At 41.6% G+C, this 13211-nt stretch overlaps 1 protein-coding gene across 2 annotated transcripts in view; it reads left to right on the plus strand.

The window, feature by feature from the left end:
• LOC108718466 (dipeptidyl aminopeptidase-like protein 6) overlaps window positions 1–13211 on the plus strand; it is an 883060-nt gene that overhangs the window by 268953 nt on the left and 600896 nt on the right. The gene's annotated exons all lie outside the window — the stretch shown is intronic.

Raw genomic sequence — 13211 nt, forward strand, 5'->3', positions numbered from 1 at the left:
CCCTATTAATAACATTGACAACAAGCATCATTTCTACTGGCCAGGTGGCAACCCTAGACCCAAGTCAGTTGTGGTTATGCTAAGGGAATCCTGGAATTACCACCAGATTATTGGATGTGTATGTGCTTCATTCCAGAACTGGTCCAAAAGGTAACAATGTCCAACGCCAGTCCTCTGTCATCACAGAAGGCAAAAAAGGTGCTGTATATGTCAGGGTCCTGTCACCCCACAGTTGCACCGAGGGTTGCCACCCAGCCGGTATTTTACCAGACTAGCCGGTAAAACACCTACCAAGGCCGGGGGCCGGTATTATACCAGCAATGTAGCTGCCGGTAAATATGTAACAAAACCCCTTGGCTTGCCTCCAATCCACTCAAAACATATATTTCTCCACCTTCTGGCCATCAAGTGTGTCACGCCTAGTTGCACCCTAGGCCCTTGCCCCTTCTGTTTACCATTAGTTCCAACCTTTCTTAATTCATGAGAGAATTGTGGAGGGACACATTGGTGCACATGGAACGCACAACTACTGTACCTTTCTGAATGCATGTTCAATTTTGCTTCCAAACTATTACTTTGCACTTGCGTTTGTAAATGAGCCTTTCAGCTGTTTAGGTGTTTCTTGGAATGCGTAAGGTCTCCTGTATAATGAAACAGTTGGATAATATAGTAACTCCAAGCTGGTGATTACCATGTGCTACTTGCCCAATGTGCTTACAGAAGCAATACTTACCGGAATTCAATCTGTATATTTAGTGGCATCTGTGCTCCACCATGAAGGTGTGGGTGCCGACAGAATCCCCATCATTGTGCATTTGGCTCATGTAGCACAGTTTGGGTGTTCCTCCACTGAGGGGCGCTGGAGCACGTCTTACTGCAGTAAAATGAATAAACAGCAAAAGGCTAACGCACTTCATTTTTATTATCTCAGGAAACAGCTGAGCAGCTCTCCCCGCACGCCTGTGTGTGTTTTATATCTCCGTATCCAACAGCCGCAGAAATTAAACTCCCTCCAAGCCCACAAAAGAAAGCAAACAGTGTCAAAGAATTCCAGCAAACTAATGTAGCAGCTCAGTGAGTGCTGTTGTAATGGCCTGGGTGCCGCCGAAGGAAAACGTTGAATTGCTTGTTGTGCGGCCATGGATTAATTAGCGAGGCACCCGAGAGCTGCTTAAAGGCACAATTAAGATATATACTGTATGGCAAGTGGCTGGTGTGGAAAGTGGTTTTTTTTAATATAAATTAATATATATTGTGTATGCTTCAATCACCTTATTTAACCTTGTAGGTTGGGTGCAAAGCAGTCCGGAAACCCTTACCAAGGGGTTTGCATAGACATACAGGAAAAAAATACCACTGCAGCACCTCTTTGTTGCAAAAAGTGATAACTTGAATTTACAGTAATAGGTCAAACAACCAGGCAACATTTAGGGCTTACTCTTGCCCTTTGGCAAGCCTGTCCTGTCAACAGTCTCTTAGTCCATTGAAGCCCATTTCATCATTAGTATTGATCCTAGCCTTTGCCAAGCTATAAAGGTGCAGGTATCTATAGTTGGACTAGCCAATAGAAATATGAAGAGCATTTGATTGGTGCTACAGGGGCTGCAGTGAACTACAAGAGCACAGTGTACTCGTATAGGGGCAAATTACTAAAGGGAGAAGTGACTAACACTGGTGAAAATTTCCAGAGTGACGTCATTTCGGTACTTTGCCGATTTACTAACGGTCACTGACATAACTTCACTAGCGAATGAGATAGACTCTAGCACTACTTCGCGCTCTTACGCCAGGCGAGGTTTCGCTCTGGCGAAAGAGCGTTACTTCGCAAATTCACCAAGATGCGGATTTTACAAAATTTTACCTCTTGCGCCGGACTTGCCTTCACCACCTCAGACCAAGTGCAATAGAGTAGATAGGAGTTCCTCAAAAAATAGTTGAATAGTCCCAAAAAACGCTGGCGACTTTTCAGTTTTTCAGGGTGATAGGCTGCAAAAGAGGGTAAAAGTTTTTTAGGGTACCCGGCTTCCCCCCTACATTTCCTAACATATGGCACATAAACTATATACTGGGCTCATATGTAGGGCAATATAACAACTCTAGTTTATTTTATTAAGGTTTCCCAGACTTGTGTAGTGTAATGTATTTACTGCAACATATACGTCCATTCAACTTTAACTTCCCGCCGCATGCAAATTAGCCAACGCCAGCGCAACTTCGCTTTGCTTGCCAAATTAACGCTAGCAAAACTTCGCCATTGTTCAGCGCCTTGGACGTAACTTCGCATTTTAGTGAATTAGTGTTGTCCTGGCGAATATTTGCCTGGCGATGTGTGGCGATGTGAGTGAAGCCGTCGCTGTCGAATTTCCAGAGGCTAGTGAATTTGCCCCATAGATTCTATTTTCCTCAGGGTCGGAATGGGCCAACAGGACACTGGAAGGAACCCCGGTGGACCCCACCAACCCAGGATGGCTCCTTGCCAGGACCAGCAGCCGCATGTTTTTAGGAGGAGGAGAAGTACCAGATATGGGCGGGCAATGCATTGGGTGGGCGGTTAGGTACAGCGGGTGAAGTTGGAATTTTGGTGTTTGAGAAGTTGCCCCTTAAAGGAGTGGTTCACCTGTACGTTAACGTTTAGTATTATTATTATTATTAACATGTATTTTGAAAGCGCCAACATATTGCGCATCGCTGGTATATTATAAAATGGCCAATTCTAAGCAACTTTTCAATTGGTCTTCATTTTTTTGCTTTTTTATAGTTTTTAAATGATTTGCCTTCTTCTTCTGACTCTTTCCAGCTTTTTAATCTGATCTAAAAATCTAAAAACAAAAACAAATGATCTGTAAAGCTACAAGTTTATTGTTATTGCTGCTTTTTCTTACTCATCTTTCTATTCAGACCCTCTCCTATTCATACTTGTCTCCTATTCAAATCAGTGCATGGTTGCTATGGCAATGTGGACCCTAGCAACCAGATTGCTGACATTGCAAACTGGAGAGCTGCTGAATAAAAAGCTAAATAACTCAAAAAGCACAAATAATAAAAAATGAAAACCAATTACAAATTGTCTCAGAATATCACTCTCTACGTCATACTAAACGTTCATTCAAAAGTGAATAACCCCTTTAAGGTTGGGACCCACCAATCCGACCTTACCTATTCTTAGCAACTTATCAATTGCTCTTCATTTTTTAAAAATAATTTTTTGATTATTTTCTTCTCCTACTTGGTACCAGTAGGAGAATGAGTATGACTAGCCACTTGCACTATGATTTGACCATTGTGCAATATACTCATTAGAAAATGCGCTTTTACATGGTTTTGCTCATACAAGGCCACTTTTTATTTTCCTGCTTGTGACGTGTCCAACATGGAAGAATAAAATCTGAGCTGCAGATGGAGGAGAGACTATTACAGACATACACTATCCATTGTGATGGTCTCCTTGTAAGCTCCCTGCAATAACTATTACCTACAATAAACAATGGAAGCACAGATTTAGCTCCTGATACTTGCAAAACCCTGAACTATATGTGCATCAGAGATAAATATAAAGCAGCGCAGTGTTGGACAGCCGGGAACAATAACTGACCCACTTTACAGCATTAAGTCACCCTACGGAGGAGCCTATGGGAATGTTAATGGGACACTAATGGAGGTTCTTTTCCTCAAGGGAAGAGTAGTTGGTCTTGGGTTGAAAGGGAAAGCCAGACAACTACTGTACCTACAATATTAGTCAGTGGTGTGGAAACATATAGTAATGATATAGAAATATAGTACAATTATATTGGAAATAACGAGCCCCCTACCTCTTACTGTATTATAAGGGACAATGTACCCCCTACTGTAAATTATAAGGATATTAGAAGTCACTGAGGAGCTCTGTGACCATATAAAGGCACAAGGCTGCAGGCTGAGTTATACAGGGAACTCTGAGTATCACTCAGTCATGTATTATAAGGGATAATGTACCCCCTACTGTAAATGATAAGGATATTAGAAGTCACTGATGGGTTGTTCTATGACCATATAAAGGCACAAGGCTGCAGGCTGAGTTATACAGGGAACTCTGAGTATCACTCATGTATTATAAGAGATAATGTACCCCCTACTGTATATGATAAGGATATTACAAGTCACTGAGGGGTTCTTTGACCATATAAAGGCATAAGGCTGCAGGCTGAGTTATACAGGGAACTCTGAGTATCACTCCTGTATTATTAGGAATAATGTACCCCCTACTGTATATGATAAGGATATTAGAAGTCACTGAGGGGTTCTGTGACCATATAAAGGCACAAGGCTGCAGGCTGAGTTATACAGGGAACTCTGAGTATCACTCAGTCATGTATTATAAGGGATAATGTACCCCCTACTGTAAATGATAAGGATATTAGAAGTCACTGATGGGTTGTTCTATGACCATATAAAGGCACAAGGCTGCAGGCTGAGTTATACAGGGAACTCTGAGTATCACTCGTGTATTATAAGGGATAATGTACCCCCTACTGTAAATGATAAGGATATTAGAAGTCACTGAGGGGTTCTGTGACCATATAAAGGCACAAGGCTGCAGACTGAGTTATACAGGGAACTCTTAGTATCACTCATGTATTATAAGGGATAATGTACCCCCTACTGTAAATGATAAGGATATTAGAAGTCACTGAGGGGTTCTGTGACCATATAAAGGCACAAGGCTGCAGGCTGAGTTATACAGGGAACTCTGAGTATCACTCCTGTATTATCCCCTGAAAATTCTTAGGTCCCAAATAGAAAAAAAAAAAAAAAAAGGAAAAAATGAGATAGTCCAAGTAAGTGACCTATAAAAATAGGTACATTTTAAAGCAGTCACATTCATCTCCCTAGGCCCCGCAAAGCCATAGTTCTATCAGGCTCTCGAACCCTGGGGCATGGAAAGTGAGGACCTCTGGGAGAAGGATTTTACTTTTTCCCACATCGGCAAAATTTTGCGAGCAGATTCGGATACTCTGGGAATTTCTTTCAGGGAAACATCCGCTAGCCCCAATTTAATAAATAAATCTCTACCCTCTTCTGGGGAGGTAACTGAATGTTGCTTGTTATTATGAGTGAACTGCAGGCGGAACGGAAACAGCCAACGATATGGTATTTTACGCTGCTGCAGAATTTTAGTAATAGGCCCCATATTCCTCCTTTTTTGCAAAGTAGTTGGGGACAAGTCGGCATAGAGCTGGAGAGGATAGGATTGGTAAGATAACTTGCTCTGAGCTCGGGCCGCCACCAAAACCGCCACCTGGGTTTGATGATAGTGAAAGCGGATAATAATATCTCGCGGAGGATCCTCTGGTCGACGAGGCCGGAGGGCCCGGTGGATTCTGTCCATCTCAAACCTAGCCACAGACAAATCAGGGACTAAAGTTTGCAATAGATCCAGAGCGGCCGTTTTTATGTCCAGGATACTTTCTGGAAGGCCCCTGATCCGAATATTGTTTCGTCTAGATCTGTTATCAGAGTCCTCAATCTGGTCTTGGACCTCCTTTAATTGAGTTTGGAGTGTAATAATATCCTGTTCATGAGCGTCAAGGACTGTAATACAATCATCCATTTTAGATTCAGTTTCCGCAATCCTTTGGCCCAAATCCGCCACCTGTTTAGACAGATCAACCGAGATTTTATTTGCCATTAAGTCTAATTCCCCCTGCAATAGTATCTTAAATTTGCCCAGTAAAGCTTCCTCTGGAGAAAACTCCTGCTGGGTTTGCGTACTTTGTCCTGGGGGTTGGCTATCAAATATATCCGGTTGAGAGTCCAAGACGCTAGCTTCAGGAGAAGGCATACTACTTTTAGGTGTATTAAGCAGCTCTACTACCGAGCGCTGCTGTTGTGTAACTGTAGTCGGCGATGCAGCAGGATGACCTGCTCGCATCCCACGTGGCTTCCGACTCGCCATAGAGCTGGACAAGAACGCTCACAGCTACTAAAGGGAGAAAACCTCTCCTTTCTCTCCTACCTCTGGGGGCTACTTTCGCGAAGCCAAGGACCCAGACGCCACCGACTTCCACTCCTCGCCCAGGACCCGAGCACATCCGGGATCCGGAGCCGCCTCACGATCTCTGGCAGTGCGGCGTCCGACTGCCGCCCGTCGACCGCTGCTACCTTCCTGATAGAAGGAGAATCGTTTGGATGGAGTTGTTTGTTTGGTTTATCAGCTTCATTTTAAGAGAGGAGTTTGAGAGTTTTATTTTAATTGTAAACCAGCTCTTACAGCAGACCCAGTCCAAACATAAGGCCATGTTAGCACCAGACTGCCCCTAAGGTGTTATTGCTGCTGATTACAGTGGGGAACATCAAACAGCCAGAAACTGATGAAAAAGTTTAGGTGGAAGTTCACCTTTAAAGGAGTGATTCATAAATTTGAGTATGTTATAAAATGGCTAAAATCCAAGCAACATGTCAATTGGCCTTTATTATTTGTTTTTTCTAGTTTTTGAAATATTTGCCTTTTTCTTCTTTCCAGATTTCAAATGGAGGGGTCAATGTCAGGCTACAAATGTATTGTTATTGCTACTTTTCATTACTCTTCTATTCAGTCTTCCTCCTATTCCGGTCTCTTATTCAAATCAGTGCATGGTTTTTTTTTTAACTACAGTCTGCCACACCTGTTCAGCCTGAAATTTTGGAAATACAATTATTTCTGGAATAAAGACATATTGTTCCCAACCTTTTGCATTTGAGAGCTTGAGCCCATCCTAAAACCAATCCTCACAGCTTAAGGGAATGTTTGGAATCAGTCCCAGGGTGTTATTTGAGTAACTAATAAAGAGTAAGGACAGCTCATATAAAGTAATACTGCTTTTATATGGAAAATGAACTGATTTAGGTTTCCATTTAGTATCCTTCAGAATGAAACCAGTTTCCAAAGCCCTCGGGGTTCCTTTACGTTGTATAAAGTCAGTCCTCTTTAAAAGCATTCCACTTTAATAAACTTACTTCTTGTTATTTTCAAGACCAATTTAAACATTGAGATGCGCATGACCTTATGTAATTTATTTAAAGCCTTGCACTGAATGCATTATCTATTTATACTGGTGTGTATCAGCAGCTTTATTGCTCACAATGGAGTCTGCTTCTGAAGTCAGCACTGAGGCAACATGATGAAGCAAATTCACTGAACGTTAACTTGTATCACTCCTGCTCTTGCAGAACTACATCTTCTAGCTTCTACAACCAACACCCTCCAAGCTGTGGCTCAGCATTAAACTGTAGCGCTGTGGGTGTCATTTTTTTGTTGCTAGGGGGACCCCATTAGTCTCATTCCACCACTCCGGCCAATTTGAAACATAGAAAATTTACAGTAGAAAACATTGCAAAGTCTTCAGACAGTCAATGAGCTCAAAAAATATTTCAATGCAGATGGAGCAGACTTTCTTTTGAATTATGATATACACCACCAATTCAATGATGATCTGGGTGTCCCGTGAGAGCCCCATATCTAAATAAAGTCTGCTCCCTCCCCTTGGATTTTACTAGCAGACCATTTTTACCTTCATCCAAGGGCTTGCACAAAACTGAGGACCTGTTCAAGTCAAGAGGATCACCCAATAATAAGTCTTGACCACATGTTCTATGAAGGCCCCCCTGCCACTACTTGGTACAGCCCAATCTGTATATCTTACTTTTATGTTAAGGGCCTCTGAAATGTAGAAACCTCTTGTCATGGTCATTCTAAGGGATTTGAGGAGAACACTGCCACTGGTACATCCCATTTTATTATCTACCCCAAGGAGTTTCACAAACCTGAGGACTCATGTAAGTGTGACATTTTATCTTAACCTTATGCCATGTAAGAACCCCACTGTCACTCTTTGGTGCAGCCCATGTTGTGTCTTATTATCTGCCTTAGTTTTATATTAAGGGGCTCCACAATATTGTATTGAGGACTTACTCTAGTCAATGGAACAGCTACTGTTCAGTCTTGACCTCAATTCATAAAAAGATCTCACTGGTGCAGCCCATTCTCTGTCTTATTATCTACCTTAGTTTTATGTAATGGTGCTCCAAAATACTGAGAACATATTCTAGTCAGTGAGGCACCCGATGTCTCCATTCACTTGATGTTCTTATTCTTAAAAACCTAATGTTAATGTCTTGACCACATGTAATGTGAGGGTCCAATTTCCTCTCCTTGGTTTGGCCCTTTATGTGTCTTTCTATCTACCTTAGCTTTATGTTCTCCGCCAGACATGTTGCTAACCTTGATAATCTCTTAGTTGCCTTAGTTCAGAGAAGCTCCCATCACCTCTATGATAGAAGAGACTTGTTTCCCTATTAGAAGTTACTCTGTAAAGGATGGTTACGATACCCTAGTGCAAGGTTTCCATGAGCTCCTCAACCATTTACTCTAGGAGTTAATTCTAGACATTGGCATATACCCAGACTTACTACTTTCTTTCATACATTTATATATTTTATATAAGAGCATTGACCAACACTTCTAAGAGCGTACATATATACATTGATATGCTGTCCACTTATGAAATATAGTACGTTGGATAAGGGTGGTCATCAATGGTGTCCTCATCAACTCCAGGGAACTCAAAAATGTAATTACTCATTGGCACTTTCCAGACGTGGCTGCTTCTTTGGTCTCTAACTCTGCTTTTGCGGAAACAATCTGAAGGCATCCATTTTTATCTGATTCCTGAATGTTCCTCTGACATTTCCAGAACCTGCCATTCTTTTCACTTGACTCTTCAACCACCAGTTTTTTTTATGCCCAAAGCGACCCTATCCACTGCCCCTGTTCTCTCCAATTCTTACATTATAGAAAAGGTCTCTAATGTCACCTTAACAGTAAACATTATTGTCTTCAGCTTACAACTATCTGAAGATCAACCACAACTTACAGGTGTCTTTAGGGGGTTGGAAATATGAGAAGATCTCTATGTTAAGACTTTATATCACTGCTGTCCAACTTATGGACCTTCTACATCCATTAATATCCAACAGCTGTCAAAGCCTACTAGAAGGTGTTAGAGCTCATTTACAAAGTGCAACTGCAGCTGAGGTCACACAAAGATGGCCAAAGTCATTGGATGAACTAACACCATTCAGTAAAGGTACTTGTGTCCAAAGCTGCTCCTTACACTTTTGCATAGCACAAAAACATGGAGACTTGCACCCAAATCTTTATTTTGCACACTGCACTTGCACTCATAAATAAATCACTGAATCCCCAGCAAGATGTGCTGTACTCTATACACAATAGAATTGCAGATGAACACAACAAAGACTACAAAGGCAAGTGGTGCTCAATGGTTTACTTTGCACCCAGTTTAGCACAGAGAACTGCACCCACAAATAGTAGGATTTATTTACAAGGTCAAGGACAATTTCAGGTCAACATGTGTTTACTTACAATGCAATGCAATGCAAGAGGGAGGTGTTAAATCCAACTTTGGAGGTGGTGGTAGCTCCAGACTTTTCCAGCATCAAGAGGTGCACTTATGCCCAATTCAGAACAGATTGGTGGCTGTGCATAAATCCAAGGTGCAACTTTGGCTTCAAGCATCTTTAATGAATGCCGTCAATTCACACAAGAACTGCACCCATTTTTGCCTGACCACGCCTGCACTTGCAGGTTGTTAATGAGCCCTCCTATTGCTATGCTCACATATGGCCAATCACAGCAGGGGGCAAGACACTTTAGCGGGATTCTGCACAGAAGCCAATTTACCCCCAGTCTCCTTGTAAGATGGAGCTCGTTTGTTTAGCTTCAATCTTCATGCAATAACAATAACTATTATACTGAAATGGTAACTGTTAATATCTTGCTGAGCTTAATGAGCCTTTATTGAATTCTGTGTCAAGGAAGGGGGGGGGGGGAAGAAAGCAAAGCTGCTTGGGACACGAGACAGATTTACTGGTGGAAAAGTCTGCTTCTCAATTACACTCTGCGCTGACGGGAATATACTATAAATTGTGTATCAGCAAGTGAGTGGCGAGGCTGCCAACCTTTTGCATTGTAATTGATTTGCATCCTTCACGGAGAAGGCAGTAATGTCCTCTGGGTTTGGCACATGCGCTGAAAGGGAAGACATAAATCAATCGGTTAACTCTTTGATCAGAGTTGATTATGAGCTCTTTATATACAGACTTCTAACTTCCCCCCCAGCTGCTACTTGTGTCTCAGGTTTACATATAAGGAGGAGTCTATTATATACATACCTCTTTAACTGATAAATTGCTGTAATAAAATAAGGAATTTGGATCAAAGTGCTCTTAATGACACTGTTTGGTTTTTACACGTCCTATCTTCTCCTCTGTTCCTCCAGCTGCTGCCTGGGTCTTAGATTTACATATAAGGAGGAGTCTGGGTCTAGGGCGGGACTTGGCCTAGGGCAGCAGGATTTTAGGGGGTGGCATGAAGCCCAACCTCACCCTCGTTGGGTTGGAAGTTCTGGGGCTGATCATGAGATACAATAATTTTTTACAATTCCCATGCGCCAATCCCCAGTGTGTGGGTTTAACTCCACCCCCAATCGCTCTGAAAAACCAAGGAAGAACAGTAGGTTACAGATCAAAATGAAAGTGCTTTCAATAACACTGTGCTGCATTATTTAGTGCAACAAGCAATAATAACAATAAGCAGAATAAATGTCAAAGGTGAGCCCTCTTTATTAGGTGGATGTTGTACAGGGGTATATATGGAAAACTAGTGATGGGCGAATAAATTCGCCAGGCTGGAATTTGTGGCGAATTTCTGTGTTTCGCTGCCGGCGAATAAATTTGTAAAGCTGCGGAGAAAATTTGGCGCGTCAAAAAAAATTGGGTGCGAGCCAGAATAAAAATTGCCGCTCGTCAAAATTATTTGGACAAAATAGGCGTACATATAAAAATTGTCGCAGGTGTTGAAATTGATGCGCGTCAAAATAATGTTGGCACCCATTGATTTTATTGTGTTTCACAAATTTTTCACTGTTTCGCGAATTTCGCGGGAAATTCGAGATTTTTTTGGAAAAACAAGATGGTACAAATTCGCCCATCAATATAGAAAACTAGAAATAGATGTAGGGTTCATTGTCCATGCAGGAACATGGAAATTTATCAAAATTTATCATCAAAAGCCCAATATGATCATTATTGGATGGTACCTTTCCCAAAAAAGTGTAAACACAATAGGGCTCATTTAAAAACACTGGGCGAATTTGCACCTGGGCAGTAACCCATAGCAACCAAGCAGTGATTAGCTTTTTTTCAGCCAGCTGCAGGTTGAGCCATTGGTTGCCATGGGTTACTGCCCAGGAGCAAATTTGCCCATTGTTTATGAATGACCCCAGTAATTGCTATTTACAGCGCTGCAAAATATGCTGGCGCTATATAAATAAATGGCAATAATAATAATGGTAATAATTGCTAACTAGCGATGAGTCAATCTTCCCTGAAAATTCACCAAACACATTGACATCAATATGGTTGGACTGGGCTGGAGTGTGGACATTGTGAGTGGGGGACAGTTGGCTGCAAGGAGGGCCTTTGGTTTCGTAGCCCCAGTGAGACCCCGACTTTTTCCAAATCCAATTTATGTTTTACTATATATTACAGTCTGTGGGCTTTTTTTGCAGACAATCCTGGGGAAAAAATCATCCATCTCTACTTTAAAACGATATTGTGGTTTACCAAAGTAACACCCCCCACACACTTCTCCCCTTCTACTGCCTTGAATCGGATTCAAGTCTACACGGTACATACCATTCTGATTTAAGATGACTATGGGAGGGGGGCTATTATAAAAAAAAATATTTGCAAGGTTGATCTCTCATCCTTATAATACCAGCCGCTTATTAAATCCACAAGTGAATGATTAAATCATTTCCGATGCATGCTGGTATGGTCTGCGGCATGCCATGTCTGCTGATTACTAATTAGCTCCTTTTTTATTTAATTTATTATATGTGCAAAGAAAAGGAATGAGAAATCAATCGTACATAGTAGCCCCCATCCGGATTCTAGGAAATTTACATTTTACCTGGTTGTATTGGTTAATAATGGTCGCTATGGGTTACAAGACCTACATTGTAACAAATGCTTCCCATTAGACATTATCCCTTATTTGTACATTGCCCGGGATTTTGTGATCTTTTATTACAGTTCATAGCCATCAGTGCTCGTTTTATTCCTTTAACAATTTCAGTTTAGGTAACTTAAGGTAATAAGGTGGCAATTGTCTGTAACAGGAGTCCATGATCCAGTAACCTTAGGCTCTAAGATCAGAGACACTAATTAAACTAAGGCTTTGGGGGAAATAACCAGTAGGATAGTGATTGACAGGTGACACCGCAGGCATCGAGGATGTGCTAACAGCAGTGCAAGGGCTAATAATATCTAGCTATTAATGGCTGGTCAGTTGTATTATATCATGGATGTAATGTATGGCTTTCCCTGCTGAATTCCAGCAATTCAAAGGAGCTGCTCAGTACAAAGAAGTGGGCAGTTATCTCATTAGAGCGGATGGTGGCAAGTCATGGAAAAAGATTGGAGGGTTCTCGTGATGTGATGTCCCTTAAAATTCGCAAATTTCCAGAGAAATTTGCGAAATGTCGATAAATTTGCGTAACGCGGACTCTTGTGTCAATTTTGATGCTGGCGTTAAAGTCAATGGGCGTCCGAATAATGTTGATGCATCAGGGTTTTGACGCGAACGACTTTTCCGACACACGTCCCAAATTATTTGTCGCCAGCGTAAAAAATTTTACTGGTGAATTTCCTCTGCAATTTATTCACTGCGGCGAAACACAGAAGTTCACCGTAATTCGCACCTGCCAAATTTATTTGCCCATCGCTAGAGGGCCCATCTGAACTGCCAGCTTTCAAATGGGGTCCCAAATGCTCTGTAAGGCCACAAATGTGTTGTTATTGCTACTTTTTATTACTCATCTTTCTATTCACATCCTCGCCTATTCCTATTCCAGTGTCTTATTCAAATCAATGCATGGTTGCTAGAGTGCTTTGGAACCTAGCAACCAGAGTGATGAAATTGCAAACTGGAGAACTGCTGAATAAAATCCAAATAACTCAAAAACCGCAAATAATAAAAAATGAAAACCAATTGCAAATTGTCTCAGAATATCACTCTCTACGTCATACTTAAAGTTAACTCAAAAGTGAACAACCCCTTTAATTGTACATGTATAAAGACCAGGCATTGGATTGAGTCTGCCTCCCTTCTC

This window comes from Xenopus laevis, chromosome 6L, assembly GCF_017654675.1.
Source record: "Xenopus laevis strain J_2021 chromosome 6L, Xenopus_laevis_v10.1, whole genome shotgun sequence".
Lineage (NCBI taxonomy): Eukaryota > Metazoa > Chordata > Amphibia > Anura > Pipidae > Xenopus > Xenopus laevis.